The sequence below is a fragment of the Pinus tabuliformis genome, chromosome 1_2, assembly GCF_031772625.1.
Source record: "Pinus tabuliformis cultivar Carrire ecotype Pingquan chromosome 1_2, CPIR1, whole genome shotgun sequence".
NCBI classification, from domain to species: Eukaryota; Viridiplantae; Streptophyta; class Pinopsida; order Pinales; family Pinaceae; genus Pinus; species Pinus tabuliformis.
This window is the reverse complement of record NC_142298.1, coordinates 158,910,345-158,929,870: the sequence shown is the minus strand read 5'-3', so window position 1 is coordinate 158,929,870 and position 19,526 is coordinate 158,910,345. Positions and strand designations below refer to the sequence as shown.

The window sequence follows — 19,526 nt, the reverse complement described above, 5'->3', positions numbered from 1 at the left end:
ACTTATTTTATGAGCTATCATGGTTGGCTTGTAACCATGGGTGGGTTACTAGACATTTTAGGCATTGGAGGGGCTTCTTTTAATTTTTAAACTCTTAGATCATGTATAAATAGAGGAGGCCTAGCCTCACTCTCATGATCACACTTTGGATTTTCGCTCTCTCATTAGAGAATTTTGGACCTGCAATTTGAGGATGAATTTTAGACGAATTGGATGAATTTTGATGTTTGGTTATTTCACCTTGGAGCTTCGCTTTGGCATTTTCGTGGATGGATATATTCTTCATTATCTTGAAAGTGCCCTTTTAATGCTATATTTCTAATTTGGTGAATGTCTAATGCATGGAATATTTTCTAATGGTTATTAATTTGCCCTAGTTGATGAAAAATTGTTTAAAACATTGAAGCTATTGGAAATTTTGCATGTGTTACTCATGAGATAATGAATGAATGAATGTTCCTTGAGGATAATTGCATTTTCATCCTTGAATCTCCATAGTCATCGAAGTATAAAAATCTAGAAGTTGTTTTGTTGCTGCTTCCATCAAGGATAGTGAAATTCCTTCTAGGTCTCCTTGAAGAGCGAATTTCCATTACTTGGTTTATCCTTGACTCCAATTGTCCCAATAGGCATGCATTGGTCTACTTTTCTCACCTCCTTTTACCTCTTTTTCTTTGTCCCTTCAAGGATAGGGAGGCCCCTCTAGGGTTTGGTGCGAATTTCAATAGGAGAGCGTGTTTTGAATTATGTCCTAACAAGACTCTTCCTTAGTGTCTCCTATAGGTATCCACAAGTTTTGAACGAATTCCTACAATGGAATCTCAATACAATTGATGCCCTAGCCATCGCACCAAGTGGGAACCCTAGATGCTATCCTTCAACTCGGGGATTCTTTGAAGGCTTGCACTTTAGTACTTGTTGAAGTATATCCTTCTTAGCCTTTTCTCTTGCCTACCTTGACCTTAGATGTGCCTATATATCATCATATATATCAACCCTAGGTCTTGTGTAGGATCCTTTCCAAGGTTTTTTTTGTGGAAAGTCTTCCTAGCTTCTCCCAAAGCTCGCATTTTCATTGAACCTTTCCATTGAATGAGCCACCTTGCCTCACTTTAAACCTATCCTAGACACATCTATCACAAGTGAGGAATACTGGGACTCCTCCTGTCGGTGAAAATATGAGAAGAGAAGGGGACTTAGGCTGTGGTGTCAGTGGGCTTTTGTCCCAAGTGTTGTTGTGCTCTCTAGCTCTTGCCTATTTACTAGGCCTGCTAGTTTGTGCAACAACATGTATTAAAACTATGGTATAAGAGCATCCTTGAAGAAGAAGAAGAGAAACTATGGTATAAGCTATCTAACCCTAGAAGTCAAGAAGCATGTCACAAAGAAAGTCAAGATCTACCTTCTTGACTGAAGAAAATCTTCACTCTTTTCTGCCAACGTCAATCATAAATTCTGTTGTGAAAGAGTCCTAGTTCAACAAAGCATATTTTAGAGATGTGTTCGTGACCCTAGTCAAGATTATGAACAGTGAAGCACCACCCGCATAAGACCCGTGAGTACTTGCGGGTCTTGGCGGGTTCTATAGCGAGCCGGGTCACTCGCATAGAACCCACGCTTAAGACCCTTACTCGGCCAAACTCACATTAAACCCGTGCATTGGTATAAGATTTGCGGGTTTGGCATAAGACCTGCATCAGACCCCTATAAGACCCGTCAAACCCTAGATTAAAGTCATTCATATGTCTAACCCCTGTGGAGATGAATCCTCGCCCGCAAGTGCTCCCCTTGTTCTCCACCTGTTGAACATCTTGCCATACTGATGAAGTACCCCACGTCATCAACGAATCACTAACACCCAATGGAAGATCAGAATGATCTCCCCTTGTAGAATCCATCTCATCCCTAAGGGTGTGAAAATTTCACCACTGAAATCCTATTGCAGAAACTGGAATTTTTTTCTAATTGTAAATTAATTAACAGTTTATTTGCTACGACAAATATCGAATAAATCACCTGCAATCTTCACAAATAAAAAATACGTGGAAGATAAACTGGAATTTGAGAAAATATTGACACACACAATACATTTGACACAATTTTTTTGGACAAAAGTCCCCTTGAAAAACCCAACTTGGCAAAACCGGTGTAGCAGTTGAGGGTTTTTATTATTAAGCAACAATGAGAAATTCTGAGTGCAATAAATATCGCCAAACTGGCGAATCTATTCAAGAGGAATATTAGCAAAAATTCTCTGAGGGAAATTACCCTCTCTCTGAGTAATCTCGACACTTGACTGCCTCTGAAAAGCTAGCCATCCAACCAGCTCTGCGCAAGCCTTGTGTCACCCTAGTGTAGTCCCTCAAACGCTCTGCCTGAATCAACTGCCAATCTATACATCCTGCCTGCTGCTGACTGAGAAACTATCTCTCCGACACTCTGGAAAAATTTCTTGGCCTCTGGAACTAGAAACGAGTTCCTCTTCAATTGGATCAAATTGCCCTCTTGAGGCTCTGCATTGCCTCTGCGCAGCCTCCTCGAGAAACTCTCGATCTCCTCTTTCTGACTCTACGGAATTGGAAAACTTCCTACGGACTCATTGGCTCTACCCATCCGCTTCCCTTCTTTGGCTCGAACTCTTCCGACAACTGTTGCTGCTCTCTAGAAAATCAAACTACCTAAGGAAATCGATTTCAAGTGTGTGTGCTCTTCCATCTACCCATCGACTTCTTCTAATCTCACTGTGGGATTCCAACGACCAAGATTAAACCTTAATCAATGGTTGAGGTTATTTCCTAGTCGATCTGTGTGAGTTTCTAGATGATTCACACCTTTTTCAATTAATACTGATTAATTAACAAGATTTCCTAAGTTTAGACTTAAGAAATATAAAAAAAGGCTAATAATCTAATTGAGACAATTTAGGTGGTATTTCTAGAAATGATTTCTGGGTTATGGAGAACTCCTGTGTTTTAGCCTCTCCACAAAGTTTTGAGACTAGAACAACTTTGATGCTACAAAAATTAACACTCCCTCTTAGCGAGGAAGGTGTTCTCGTGCTGCACTACTGTTACAACACCCTGTGTTTGTATCACCCTCTGTATACGCTATTGATGTCTGGCTATTGTGACTGCCTGCCACTGCCCACCAACCACTTCGCAACTCTAATGTTGCATCTATGCTGCTGCTAACACTACTATACTGCTGCCAACATTGCATCCGCACTGCAAACTCTCTCTCATCTGTTATTGTTGCAATTGCAACTACTGCAACTAAGAAGCATTCGAAATGCTGAATCAACTCTCCGTGCCACATTTATCTCCTGAGCATATGACTGCAACTAGTCTTTGCACTGTCCACTAAGGAAGCTGCACCAATGTTGCAGGACTCGTACTCGTATAAGACTCGTCACGGCGTCGACTCGTCGACTTGTATAAGACTTGGGAACGACCCTTATAAGACTCGTCAAAATACAAAAAAAACTTAAAATGTGGTAAATTTTAAGCACAAAAAAGAAACTAATGACAATTCCAATCCTTATAAGTTATAAAAACCACAAAATATGCAATAATTCATAACATCATCTCATATCTATAAAAGTACAACATAACATATTCGATTTTTGTAAGCAAAACATTTAGACTGAATAAGAAAAGGACTCATGATTCCATAATTAAAATAAAAAATGTTAGCAAGTTCAAAATTCAAATACGTATGTCATAAATGATAAATGATTATCTCATAACAATCTTGAGTCTCATCACTCATAGACGGCCACGCCTAAAATAAGTCCTCGTGGAGCTAGTGGTAACATCGGAACACTGAAGCAACTGTGAGGAAGGTGTATTTGGAGTCTCAATTTGAGATGACAAACTAGAGAGATCCTCAGTCTCTTCATCAAGCCAACTCAAATCAGGGGCCTCCTCCACAACCCAATCAGACTCTAAATCAATAGTATCCAATAAAATTGGATCTGTATCCTTTGGTTGCACTTGTTTTGTGAGCATTCGAAGGTTGTAGTAGATGAAAACCAACTTCTCCAACCTCTCATGCTCCAACTTGTTTCTCTTTTTGCTATGGATGTGCTCAAACATTGACCAATTACGCTCACAAGAAGAAGCACTGCAGGGTTGACTCAGGACTCTGATGGCGAATTCTTGTATTTGTGGTGCCTCAGTGCCACAATCTATCCACCAATGAGTTGTAAAAAAATAACAACAAATATTATTGGTTTGCAATGCCAAACATATAAAGAGAACTAGCAAAATTACAAGCTAAGTTCTAGCAATTTGCACTTACAAGGCATTTTCTTGTCCTTGAGACATTGGCTTGAGCTGAATCCAAACATGCCAGATGCTTCCTTGTACATATCTCGTTGTAAGTTGATTGTCCTGAATATCTACATCTAGGAACATCTTCTCAATGCATATCATGACACCTCTCATCACCTCGGGATCTCTTTGAATGCTAGACCCCTCATTATAGAATAAGCTCGGATTGAGATATGCTCCTGCTGCATGCAATGGTGAATGTAGTTGCCTGTCCCACCTAGAATCAATAATTTTCCATATAGGGAGATATTTAGATTCATTTCCCTTATAGAAAGTCTTGATGGCCTCTTTAGCACTGTCCATGCCCTCATAAACATATCCCATTGCAAGTTTCTCTCCATCCATCAATCTCAAGACTTTCACAAGTGGCTCAGTGACACTGACAATCTTAGTCACTTTGTCCCACAAACTATCAGCAAAGACAAATGTTTTCACAGACATTGCTTCCGGTTTTGTGCTATCTTTCCAGAATACCCATTGCTGGCTACAAAATATTCTTCTCAAAGCTTGGTACTCATACAAAAGGCTTTGGAGGGAAAGAAAGTTTGTAGCAAACCATGTGACAGCTGGGCGACTAAGCTCACCTTGTGTGAATTCCCTCATAAGGTTCAACGCCCAAGCATGTTTATAAATATACTTGGTAATATGCTTGCATTCTTGCACAACGTCTTGCACCAACTCCAACTTCCCAATGTCCTCTAGCATCAAGTCTATGCAATGGGCAACACACGGAGTCCAAAAAATGGTGGGATATTTGGCACAAAGCAACCTTCCAATTGCCACATAATTTGTTGCATTGTCCGTGATTACTTGGACAACATTTGCAACCCCAACTTCCTCCACCACATTAGCCAACAATGAAAAAATCTAACGTGCATCTTTTACGTTTGTATATGCATCAATGGATTTTAGGAACATGGTTCCTTTAGGGCAAGCTACAACAAAATTTATTATTGTTCTACCCCTCTGATCTGTCCACCCATCAGACATAATTGTACAACCTGTAAATTTCCATGAGCTTTTAATGCTCTCCAATTGTTCCTTGACACACTCAAGCTCCTCATCTAGCTCTTTCCCCCTAAGTACATTATAAGATGGGGCTTTGTATCCAGGGCCAGCACATGCAATGGCATCCACCATGCGCTGATAAAAATAAGACTTTGCATAGTTGAATGAAAGACTGTTATGGTACTGAAACCTCCTCATTGCCATATCTGCCTCCTTCCTCTTCTTATCATTGAAACTGTGCAAGGTTGGTTGAGATCCTGGAGTTGTACGAGAACTGAAGAAAGAAGAGGTTATACTCCTATTTGCCATAGCAGTTGAAGAGGAGTTACCAATACTTGGACTTTGAAACTATGTTTCACTCTGAGATGAAGATCTACCTATCCCAACAATCTCATCCTTCCTTCTTGCCCTCTTAGAACTTGCTTCTTTAATGGATTCCAAAGCAGCTACCATTTCAATAGTGACTTCATGAGGGCAACTTTGACAACATCCCACACCATGCCCAAGAATTTTGGCTAGGTGGTATTTCAGCGTGTTTATGCCTGCATGCATTGTGGCATTGCAATAATTGCACTTGATATTGTGGTCATTACCGAGAATGATTCGTTGACCATGTGCCCATGCCGGATCATGAGACTGTCTGAAACCCTTTGGTGGCATGGTAACAAAATCTGGAAGATTTTTTTTTTTTTTGTTGGTTTTGTTTTTTTTTTTTTTTTAATTTGCAATTTTTTTTGGTTGTGTGGCTGAGTTTCTCAGCCACACAGGGTCGTTGTGTGGCTGAGAAACTTGTGTGGCTGAGAAACTCAGCCACAGGCATTTCCAAATTTTTTTTCTCAGCCACAGGCATTTCCAAACAATTTTTTTCTTGCAAACATAAAAAAATTTAAAAAACAAAAAAAACAAAAATAAATACATGGAAAACATTCTAACTAGGTTCATGAAGCCTACTTGAAGCTTAGTTTGATTCGATGAAGCCTCCTTTAGCCTCCTCCAACAACTCCTTCACGCTCCTTTAGCTTCACTCTCAAGTTTCAACACTCAAACAAATTAGCCAAACACTCAAATGGCAAGTGAATGAGAAATGGAAGGGAGAGAGGTGCTTATAAAGCTTTTTTTTCCCTCCAATTTCCCTTTTGCTCCACCTCATTTCCAAAAAAAGAAAAAAAAAAGTAAAAATCAAATTTCTGGACATTTTGGGTGTTTTGATGCCCGAAGGGTCTTATAGGGGTCCGATGGGAGTTTAATAGGCTACCCGCGGGTTTGATGCGGGTAGCTAGGTCTTGTACAAAACTCACAGGGTAAGGGTAAAGACCGCGGGTTCTATGTGATTCACCCGTCTTGGCTTATGACCCGTTCTTACCTGCGGGTACCCGCAAGTTTCATAAGGGTGGTGCTTCACTGATCTACACTGCTGCTAACTCTGCTACTGAGCCTCCTGCTTTGATGTCAGCACTTCTCTGTGCTCCTCAACACCTGACTGCAACTAGTCTGCAACTGTCACTTGGGAATCTGACTACATCAGTGACACTGATCCATTGTGCTACTGAATATTGTGGGCCCTTATAGCAAGGTAATGATCCATGAGGAAACATCATCCGATGCACCCTCGCTAGAACCTGCCCAACTACTCATACTGCTGGATCCTCGCTGGACTCTGAACTCTAATCGACTCATACTACTGCTGCTGAAATATTCAACTTGCAAATGAAACCAAAGACAAGAGAAACTCCAAATGTAATAGATCACGTAGTTAATGAATGCAATTATGAGATTAGATCCAAACTATGATAACAATGAAACTACTAATGCAAGAGAAGCAAGTTATTGATCTAGATCTAGGAGAATCGGAAATGAGAAAGAGGATGCCTCCTTCTTAAATAAGGAGGCGGGATACCGTGGGATAGAGATCCCAAGCTCCCTCATGAACAAGATTTTATTATTATATTACAAGAGGAGTCCTTTTGACAAAGGGAAGGGACTCTTCAATCTCAAGGAGGATTACAATGATGAAAGAGAACTTCACAACCCAACCTCCTCAAGAGATAAAGATGAATTAGATCAGCTACCAATTATAACTCAAAACACCTCAAGCAAGGCTGATCCAACCCTCAAGGGCACTCAGCCTTCAACAAAAGATTATACGAGTTACAAGAGAGCCCACGACTTGAGGAGGAAAACCTTCAAAACCTTACGGCCAGCCCAAAGAATTAATGAAAATTTGTTATTTAAATTTTATTAATTTTTTTATGATGATTCTCTTCACTTCAAAAATTTCCGGCTCCTCCAATACTATCAAACCCTTTGCTTCAGTCAAGGAAAAGAGTCTTCGACCTTGGAAAAATAGGCCTAAAATGATATGCAGCTTCCCTAATTTTTTTTGCAAAGGATGTCAAGCCTTTGAAATCGATTTTATGCCAAAAACATGTGGAGAAACCCTTAAACTTTTTGTTGAAACACCTGCAAGAGACAAGGGTTAACAAACCTTCAATGGCAAAAGAAATGGAGCCCTAAAGGCTTGCATCCAAGGGAAAACAGGCCTATAATGCCTGCGGCCTACAAGAATAACCCCTCAAGGTTAGCGGCTAGCAAAAAAATGAGATCTGAAGCAAATAGTAACAAAGAACCCCAAGCAGAATCCTTGAAAAAAAATTGCAAAATTTTTGTTGAAGTGAAATCCCTTGAGAAATTCGGTCGTGAGGCAAAAGAAGTCCTCAAAACCCTTGCGGCCTTCCAAAAAAGGCTAGACAACTCTTAAAAATAACTTGTTGACCTCCAAAGCCCTAGCCATCTAGGTTAGGAGGCTAATCCTAGTGTTTGAAATTGATATTCTTCAAAATCTTGATGGGATCAAACCTACAAACAATATGTACAAATAGATCCAAGCCAAAGTCGACGCCTACCTTCAGATCCAGAATATGTACAAGGTTAGATGGAGATATATAGACAAGATCTATTCACAAATTTAATAATACAAGCTCTTTAAGTAGCAGATCTATTCATCAAAGCACTAAAATAATTTTGAATAGATTTTGAAAATGTTTTAAATTTAGATCTAGAGCAAATGGTAAGGAAAACCCCTTTTCTTATTCGGATGATAAGCCATCAAGTGACCCACTATGGGTTCTTCAACTTCTATGCTTGGCTAGTTGGTTAACTCAACCGAGAATGTCCCCAAGTATCCAAGATCTGATTAATAATAATATTTCCACACACTTGATAGATAATTGTTAGACCCACAGAGATTTGGATAGCACAGTGATAGAGGAGTCTAAGGGTTTAACTGGAAACCAATAGATCTGCTCTACATAGTGTGTTTATCCAAATCTAAACAATGATGCAAGGTAACTATACACCAATGAATCTTCAAGAGCTAATGGAAATAACAATATGAAGCACTAGTAGAACATTAAACACGAGATCAGAGAGATTATACAATATCAAAGAAGAAAAACACCATAATTTTTCCCTAAATAATTTTGTATTATTGCTCAAAAAAATATTACAATGATAGCAAAAGCTTCGCTTGACCAAGAGCTCAAGATTACATGATGATGCAATGAGGAGCTTAGAGCTTCCTTATATAGAAAAATGAGAGCATGAGAGCCTCCATGGGTAAAAACAACTAGTTGGACTTCATCCATGGCTTGATCCTTGTCAAAAAATTTCCAACCCTTGATTACTGCTGCACAGATCTCCAGAAAAATTCGACTTGATGGATGTGCTGGATGGACCAATCTTTGACTCCTGGGTGGTTTTGGACCATTGGAAAATCTTCAAAAATAATTTCCTTGAAATTCCCTCATTCAAAACAACCACTTGGTGTTGGAAATACTGAGAGGGAGGGTGAATCAGTGTTTCTTTTCAATTGTTATTTTTCCAGTCAAAACATTTATATTCAGAACACAAGATGAAAAACAAGAATAAATGCTTTTATTAATATAATCTTTGCAGTAAAATAGATACAATATATATATGGTTTCAATCTGTTGCCAAGCACCAACTTGGACTTTTGTGAGGCTCCAACCTCCAGAGCACCAACTCTGTTTTGTCATGGCACCAACCTTAGACTTAGGAGCACCGATTCCCAGGACACCAATCCTTCTAGTTCTGAGGCACCAACCTCAAGGACACCGATCCTTCCAATTCTGAGGCTCCAACCCCAAGGGCTCCGACCCAATCTTGTCAAGGCATGTTTGATAGTGATTCTCTGCACCCAAAACTCTTCTTTACTGAATTCTCTCTGTTTACAGCTTCACTGTAGTCTCCATGCTACAACATCAATGGCAATCAGTCTTCATATGAAGAAGTCTTTATAACTCTTCATACGGTCCACACAGAGTCTGCAAAAGTTATCTCATGATGATATCAAATAGCCATCATGATCTCTGATAATGTCTCCACACAGCTTTAGTGAGTCTACTATTAGCTGCACTAAGCTCTGCACGAGAACCAACTCTCTGTTTCAAGCCTCTGTTCTACTAGTCACAGTAAATGTTTCAGGCGTGACTGCTTCACACGTTCTCTTACTTCCCAAAACAAATCAAATATGCTTCAATGCCAGTGCTGGCTACGCTCCCTTCAAGCGATGTCCTTCGTTTTCCTTCTGTCTTGCTGGACCTTCGACCCTTTTCTGTTCTGTTGGACCTACGACTTGCTCCTTTCTTCCAATTCGCCAACAACCTTTGAACCTTCCTTGTTCATTGTTATAGAAGCTTGATACGCCTGACCTTTTGGCTTCCTCCTTGCTCGCTTGAGCTTCCGCTTCCTCTGTGCTCGCTCTTCGGCTTCATCTGTCTCTTCAGATTCATCAAATTCTTACAGGACACGTTAATGCAGAAGAGAGGCCGTATTATAATAATATTGCATATTAAAGAAATAAATACATCAGAGAGTCCCCCTTTTTTTTTTCAATATTCATACTATGGACCCAAACCTATCAAAAGCGTTTATTTGACTTTAAGCCCCGGGCAACACATTTATCGGAACCACAGGAATACACGGAAATACACCCTCTGAACACATAAGGCCGGACTTCAAATGCATTACCCCCGCATCTATAACTTCATCGGGTCCGCTCCTCCACAACTTTATCGCAATCGGCAGATTTGCACATAACATAGCCAATTCCCTGATACCCGGACGCGATATTATTTTAAACTGTTTTAATAACTCTGTCGGGTCCATATATATATATATATATATATCGCAATTGACGCTTTCAATGTGGCAAGGCTTTACAAGAGGCTTGCGATATGCGACGGATGCGATAATATATTAAATCATATTGCAATGGTCCAGTCGGGTCCGTATATTATTGCAATCGACACTTTCAATGTGGCAAGGCTTTATAAGAGTCTTGCGATATGGCAGATGCGATGTAACTTTAAAGTGTATTACAATGGAATCCTCGGGCCCGAGTATTGTATCACATCTATATATATATATATCACAATCGCATATTTAGTGTGCCATCCTTTTATAACTTATGATATGATATTAAGCGGTATTCCTTAGCGATCCTCCACTGTTGATCTGCTCACGATTCGACGGTCAACACTTAACCCGATCAACCCAAAACCATCTGTTGATCCTTCGCCGTCGATCAACCCGTGCTGGATCCAATGGCCTGCATGAATTTCGGGTGAGCAATTTGCAAGGGAAATAACCACCTGAAAAAGTGGTTTTCTCTCTCCACCCTCGTGCTACGTGTGACTCAGTTGATGGAATCGGGCGCTCTCCTCTAAATACCACTTATCGCCTAGCGTCCGCTCGAAAACCACTGCCACTATTACAAATCCGCCTTTTGAAATATAACCATGTGCATTCACTTTGACTTTAACCCGATATATGTGTTTATATACTTTAACCTGATATATACTCCTCCGCTCTTTTCTGGTCTGATATGACTCCGTGATGGCTTCCGATGCACTGCTCCAATAGCTCTTCTCTGATATTCCTTCGATATCGCATGATATGGCTCCTCTGTTAACTGCTCTTCCGCTAGCTTCTCCTGCTGATGCGTGTTCCTCTTTGTTCCTTCTAATGAACAATATGGCTTCTTTGTTAACTACTCTTCAGCTTATGCACCTCCGATATGTGTTTCTCTTTGTTTCTCGTGGCTTCCAATGACCCTTCCTCTATGCTGCTCTTGCTCCTCTGATCGGTCTTCCCTTTGGATTCCGATAGTTCTTATTTGACATATATTACATGCGATACTCCCGATATGGCTCCTCTTGCTCCAATAGGTCTTCCTTTGCCTTTGCAATGTCTTTCAATGAGCTTCTCTGATACCCTGCAATACTCTTAAGCATAAGCGATAGCTTTGATATGCCTCCTTTGTTAATTCCTCCGTTAAAAGACTCTTACTCATGGCTTGGATTTCCTGATGGCCTTGCTCCTTGGCTTCTTGCTCCTGTTTCTTCATGGATCTACTTTGCTTCTCCTTGGCTTCATATCATCATTTAGTATCCTAGAATATTGCCATATAGACATACTCCTGATGCTTCATGGATCTGCTCTACTTGGATTCACATCATTGTTTACTGTCCAGAATATTGCGATATTGACATCAATGACAACCTAGATTAACAATCTCCTCCTTTGTTATTGATGGCAATATTCTTCTTCTCTCCCCCTTTGACATCAATGGCAAAGGAGTGCACAAGGACTCCCCCTGTCGAACTGCTACTCTTCTTCATGAATAGTAGATCTTCATGGGTCTGTTACTCCCCCTGTCATAGTGCTCTTCTTTTTACTCAAGATAGAAGGATTGCTGCAACTAGCACATTATCCCCTCTTCATGTCTCAGAACTACTTTATCATGGCTTCAACAATGCTTAGAGATTCTTCACTTCAATGCTTCTAAACAGATTGCAAATAGCCACACACCAAATGTTCAAGTCCAAGTTTTTATGCTTCAATCCATATTTTGTTGTCTCCACAGTCAGAATTAAGGGGCCTTCATAGTCCGATCAAGAGAAAAATTGCCACTGAAATTGCTATCTTTCTTCAGATCCAAGTTCCTTTGTATCTCTATGCTTCTTCTTAAGTTACTGAGCTATATTCCACTGCACAACATTCTCCTTTCTATAGTCTTTTTGATGAGCCATCTTTTCCTTGTGTTCTTGTAAAAGTTTCTGCAAGTTATCTCCACTAGCTGATTTTTATATCCAATCTGTGACTGTCTTTTAAATTCTTTTTGCTGATTGGCATCTTTTTGCAATGCTTCAGTTTTGTTAGATGCTGCCAACTGTTCTTGCTTCATACTTCATTCCCAGATGTATCTGTTTGTTTGAAGGTTGCCTTTATTTGTGTCCATAATTTACCTGTTCTCACATTCAATACCCGAGTCGAGGCATAAATTTCTGTAATAACAACAACATGGTTATTTGCCCTATTTCTCTAGTATTAGATGACATTCTCTGTTGTTCCAATTTCTACTTAGTGATCAAGTGGAAAAACATCTTCAACACCAGTCCAAAGAATAGTTAAGAGATCAAGTTCTTCAATGGAGTGCTCCTGAGAAATGATCTTTATTAATGAATGATTGTTAATATAGCTCAAAAAGGATTTCACAAGGACCCTTTCACTAATAGCTTCTGCAATAATGATTAAGAATCACAGGCTCCCCCTAACTGTATGCATCTTCTCTTTTGGCAGAATCTTCCTATCAAATGCTCAGATTGTCGAAGATCAGGTCAACAACATGTGTTGTTGGCTGGAGAGTTCAAGGGACTTTCGGATTGTATTTGCTTCCTTCTCCATACTTGTGTAACTTTCTTCTTTTGCATAGTTCTAGCTTGTGTAAGAGCCCAAGTTAAGTTACAATCACGTGCCATATGACCAATGTTATGACACTTGAAGCATTCTATATTGTTCATGAATAAGAATTCATGATTTCTTCCTGCAAAATTGTTCCTTGGAGATTGTTGGGGACCATAATATCTATCTTTATGATATGCTTTACAATCTTTTGCCATGTGACCAAAGTTTGTACAAGAATAACAATAACCAAGAAATAAACTTTGGTACCTGGGAGATGGAGATTTCCTTGATGTACTTCTGAAGTCTTTCTGTCTTGAGATCCTTTGATGATAACCATTGCTTCTAGCATCCTTGACATTATCTACATTTCTTCTTGGAGCAGGGTTTCTTCCATTATTGCCTTGATTTTTCTCCTTGCCTTTGCTGGAGCTGGGAGCATCACCATTTCTTTCTGGCTTCTTCACATCCCTTTTGTTTGAAGCATTATCATTCTTGTTTGAGGATTCACTTGCATACCCGAGACCTGATTTATCAAATGGACATCTTTGATGGCTGAGCATGTCATCCAAGGCTTGAGAGCTCTTCAAGGTTTTGTTCATCCCTTCAACCTTTTTCCTGAGGAAGACAATCTCTTCTTCCAATCTTTCACACTCATATTTCTTCTTAGCAAGTTGTTTCTCAGTTTCTTCCTTGATATGAGCAGCTTCATTTGCTTCTATTTTAAGGGAGATGATATCTGACTTCATTTTGAAGATTTCTTCATTTTCCTTTGCTAGACTACTCTCCATTTCTTCCTTGATCCTTGTAGCTTTACATGTTTCGGCCTTGAGAAGTTTGATGTTAGATTTTAATTTGAAGATTTCTTCATCCTTTGATTTTAGTTGACATATCATGGTGTTTCTCTCCTTTTCTGCTTCATCGACCTATTCTTCTATGATTGCTAATGCTTCCATTGTCTTCTCAGCTCCTTGTGCTAACTTTCTTGCTTCTTGTAGTTGACTTGACAAGGTATCTTCCCGTTTCTTTGCTTTATCCAATTGATTTGTCATGGATATGACTTCATGATGCTTTCTTTTGTTTTGATGAAATTCCTTCTTAAGCTTGGCAAGCTCTTCATCCCTTTCTTGTACTTGAAGCTTGACAAGATCAACTTTTTTCCTTGTTTGGTCCACTAGCCAGTGCTTTCTTCTTAAGTTCCTCGTTTTCCTTTTTCAAATTGATAATCTCTTCCATGGCAGCGATAGTTGAGCGAGGAGATCTTCTACAAAATCTTTTTCATTCTCTTCATCTTCTAGATCTTCTTTAGCCTTGATATCATCATTCTCATTTTCAGCTGCTGTGATGGGTTCTAGATTTCCATCATCTTCTTGACTGATGGTCATGGTCAATGCTCCTTTTGAGTGAAGGTCATGAAGTTTGTCCCATATACCTTTCTTGACGAACATTTTCCTAAATTGTTCTTTATAGAATCAGGTAGCCCATTCAAGATTGCCTTCATTGCTTTTTCATTGTATTCCTTGGATTCTCCATCCATCATGCTATCAACAATTACTGATTTCCAGATTTCAGTGCCTTGAGTCTTTAAGAAATTCCTCATTCTTGCTTCCCATATATTAAAGTTTCCATTGAACCATGGAGCCTTCTCAAATTGATTGTCTTCTATTTTAGTGGTAGAGGCAGACACATCCTTAGGAGGATTGGAGACTTTCTTCCTTGACTTCACCATTTGTGTTCTAAAGATCAACCTTCAAGCTGTTAGGCTTTGAATGAAGGTACTGGGTCTGATACCAATTGTTGGAAATACTGGGGGGGGGTGAATCAGTGTTTCTTTTCAATTGTTATTTTTCCAGTCAAAACATTTATATTCGGAACACAAGATGAACAACAAGAATAAATGCTTTTATTAATATAATCTTTGCAGTAAAATAGATACAATATATATGGTTTTAATTTGTTGCCAAGCACCAACTTGGAATTTTGTGAAGCTCCAACCTCCAGAGCACCAACTTTGTTTTGTCAAGGCATCAACTTTAGACTTAGGAGCACCAACTCCCAGGACACCAATCATTCTGAGGCACCAACCTCAAGGATACCGATCCTTCTAATTCTGAGGCTCCAACCCCAAGGGCTCCGACCCAATCTTGTCAAGGCATGTTTGATAGTGATTCTCTATTCCCAAAACTCTTCTTTACTAAATTCTGTCTGTTTACAGCTTCACTGTAGTCTCCATGCTACAACATCAATGGCAACTAGTCTTCATATGAAGAAGTCTTTACAACTCTTCATACTGTCCACACAGAGTCTGCAAAAGTTATCTCATGATGATATCAAATAGTCATCATGATCTCTGATAATGTCTCCACACAGCTTTAGTGAGTCTACTATTAGTTGCATTAAGCTCTGCACGAGAACCAACTCAGTTTCAAGCCTCTGTTCTACCAGTCACATTAAATGCTTCAGGCGTCACTGCTTCTCACTGTTCTCTTACTTCCCAGAAACAAAATCACATATGCTTCAATGCCAGTGCTGGCTACTGCTCCCTTCAAACGATGTCAGATAAAACTTTATTTATTATATCACAAAATTGTTCTTCAGAATGCATTATGTACCTGATTAATTCATCACAAGTCTGAGTCTTTCACAGGGTAACACGATCAACAGAGTTGCTTGTCCTTCGACTGCCTCCTGTCCGGCTGGACCTTCGTCTTCCTTCTGTCCTGCTAGACCTTCGGCTCTTTTCTGTTCTGCTGGACCTTCGGCTATTTTCTGTTCTGCTAGACCTATGGCTTGCTCCTTTCTTCCAGTTCGCCAACAACCTTTGAACCTTCCTTGTTCACTGTTATAGAAGCCTGATATGCCTGACGTTTTGGCTTCCTCCTTGCTCGTTTGAGCTTCTGCTTCCTCTGTGCTTGCTCTTTGGCTTCCTCTATCTCTTTGGATTCATCAAATTCTTGCAGGACACGTTAATGCGGAAGAGAGGCCGTATTATAATAATATTGCATATTAAAGAAATAACTACATCAGAGAGGCCCCCCCTTTTTTTTCAATATTCATATAATGGACCCAAACCTATCGGAACCGTTTATTTGACTTTAAGCCTCGGGCAACACATTTATCGGAACCACAGGAATACACGGAAATACACCCTCCGAACACATAAGGCCGAACTTCAAATGCATTACGCCCGCATCTATAACTTCATCGGGTCTGCTCCTCCACAACTTTATCGCAATCGGCAGATTTGCACATAACATAGCCAATTCCCCGATACCCGGACGCGATATTATTTTAAACTGTTTTAATAACCCCGTCGGGTCCATATATATATATCACAATCGGCGCTTTCAATGTGGCAAGGCTTTACAAGAGGCTTGCGATATGCGACGGATGCGATAATGTATTAAATCATATTGCAATGGTCCAGACGAGTCCGTATATTTATCGCAATCGACACTTTCATTGTGGCAAGGCTTTATAAGAGTCTTGCGATATGGCGGATGCGATGTAACTTTAAAGTGTATTACAATGGAATCCTCGGGCTCGAGTATTGTATCGCATATATATATATCGCAATCGCATATCTAATGTGCCATCCTTTTATAACTTATGATATGATATTAAGCGGTATTCCTTAGCGATCCTCCATTGTTGATCTGCTCACGATCCGACGGTCAACACTTAACCTGATCAACCGAAAATCGTCCGTTGATCCTTCGCCGTCGATCAACCCGCGCTGGATCCAACGGCGTGCATGAATTTCGGGTGAGCAATTTGCAAGGGAAATAACCACCCGAAAAAGTGGTTTTCTCTCTCCACCCTCGTGCTACGTGTTGCTCGGTTAATGGAATCGGGCGCTCTCCTCTAAATACCACTTACCGCCTAGCGTTCGCCCGAAAACCACTGCCACTGTTACAAATCCTCCTTTTGGAATATAACCACGTGCATTCACTTTGACTTTAACCCGATATATGTGGTTATATACTTTAACCCAATATATACTCCTTCGCTCTTTTCTGGTCTGATATGACTCCATGATGGCTTCTGATGCACTGCTCCAATAGCTCTTCTCTGATATTCCTCCGATATCGCATGATATGGCTCCTTTGTTTACTACTCTTTCGCTAGCTTCTCCTCCTGATGCGTGTTCCTCTTTGTTCCTTCTAATGAACAATATGGCTCCTCTGTTAACTGCTCTTTCGCTTATGCACCTCCGATATGTGTTTCTCTTTGTTTCTCGTGGCTTCTAATGACCCTTCCTCTATGCTTCTCTTGCTCCTCTGATCGGTCTTCCCTTTGGATTCCGATAGTTCTTCTTTGGCATATATTACATGCGATACTCCCGATATGGCTCCTCTTGCATAGGTCTTCCTTTGGCTTTGCAATGTCTTTCAATGAACTTCTCTGATACCCTGCAATACTCTTAAGCATAAGCGATAGCTTTGATATGCCTCCTTTGTTAACTCCTCCATTAACAGACTCTTACTCATGGCTTGGCTTTCCTGATGGCCTTGCTCCTGTTTCTTCATGGATCTACTCTGCTTCTCCTTGGCTTCATATCATCATTTAGTATCCTAGAATATTGCCATATAGACATACTCCTGATGCTTCATGGATCTGCTCTACTTGGCTTCACATCATTGTTTACTGTCTAGAATATTGACATCAATGACAACCTAGATTAACACTTGGACCAAAAAATTCAAATTACCTTGGGAAAATATTTTCCTTCCAGCCCAACAATTTTTTTGAATCTTTTCTGCCTTGGAAATGAGACTTTCCTTCATTTTGAATTTGATCCCTTTTTTTGAAAGTGTACATTCCCTTTTTAATTATTTTTCCACTTGGAGAAATTTTTATTTTCTCTCATTTTATTTTTTTGATCAATTTCTAGCTAATTATTTGCCATAAAATAATAATAATGTCTTGAGGGGATTAAACATATTTTTCCACCCTCAAAGTGTGTCTAGATAGAAAGTTTAGGAGTTGAGGTGTAAAATTAAATACTCATACCCCCTAGAACCTCTATAGACAACACTTTTTACATCTTTACATAAAATATTACATGAAAATCCCATATAGAAGGGGAATTTTGACAATAAAAACATGACCTCTAGACTTAACCAAATTCTGCAACACTTTATAGATGATCTAGTATGATAATTTACATAGACTTGATACATGAGGACTCACCTAAGACCTTACCGTTGAGCTCCACTCTAGGTTTTGGGCATAGCTTGGGAGAAAAACTCTACCAATTATAAATGTTTAAAAACACAGATAATTGGCAGAGTAAAAGAAAAACTCCCTAGAGTGAAACTCTTTGGTAAAAATTCATAGGCTTACCTAGATGTTTTACATGGCTTTATAAACATACTAGAATCATTTTTACATCAAGGCCCACAGGGCAGCAGAATTTGGATTACATATAAATACTAGAAACTGTATGATGATGATGAAATCAGAAAAAAAATTGACTGCTCTGAACTGTACTCTGCTCATGGGGTGGTTGGCACATCAGTGGTCAACAAAACCAACTTGTAATATGTTAGCAATTGGTCAGTTATGAGGTGTTTGAAAGAGTCAAACTACCAAATAATTGGATAAATTGTATTTTTCACATTATATTCTTGACTCCATACTAATTAACTTCTTTATCACCATCATCTCTCCCATATGTTCATGTGTTTATCACCTTTTAAAAACTAGCACCACTTCAGATGCTTGATGGTGCATGGCATAGGCTTGGTGTGCCTGACCCTGTGGGAATCAAATAAGCTACCTGCATAGCAAACCCTGATTACTGACAATGCCTGAGCAACAGTGGCACCAACTGATTTAGCTAACCCTCAATGCTTGTTAGCCTGCCATATTATTGCAAGGTGGACTGCTATTTAACAGTAAGGTTGTCATGCTATTTGTAATTTTGCAGCTCTATGTATGATGGCCTGATTTTTAAGAGTAGGGTTGTCATGCTATTCATATCTCGCTGCTCTATGTATGTTGGCCTGTTATTTAAGGACTGTATCATCTTCTATTTAGGGAGTGGTACAGTGATCGTCAGATCTATTACAAATGCCATTTAATGAATGGTTAAACAATTATTTAACATATGATACATTTATTTTTTAAAGCATGATATATGGCTGTACTTTAATGAGCAACACAGCTGTCCTTTATTATTTTTTATACAATCTCTGTTTTTACATTGGATTCTTTTTCAGAGTTGTAGCATAGTAGATTCCCAAAACTGCACTGTTTTATGCTTCATGTATTGTACTTTTATAGATATATATTGCACTTAACTTGGAGTGGTGTTAGGCAGTTTCTTGATATTTTGGAAATAACGTGCCTGGTAGTTCAATGTACTGTTTTTGATCATGTATTAACATTAGTGTAATTTTGTTCTTTTCTTGTATTCAA

The 19,526-nt window shown here is 39.4% G+C and overlaps 1 protein-coding gene across 2 annotated transcripts in view; it reads left to right on the top strand.

Moving 5' to 3' along the window:
- LOC149204987 (protein SIEL-like) overlaps positions 1–19,526 on the top strand; it is a 252,601-nt gene that overhangs the window by 10,206 nt on the left and 222,869 nt on the right. The window lies entirely within an intron of this gene.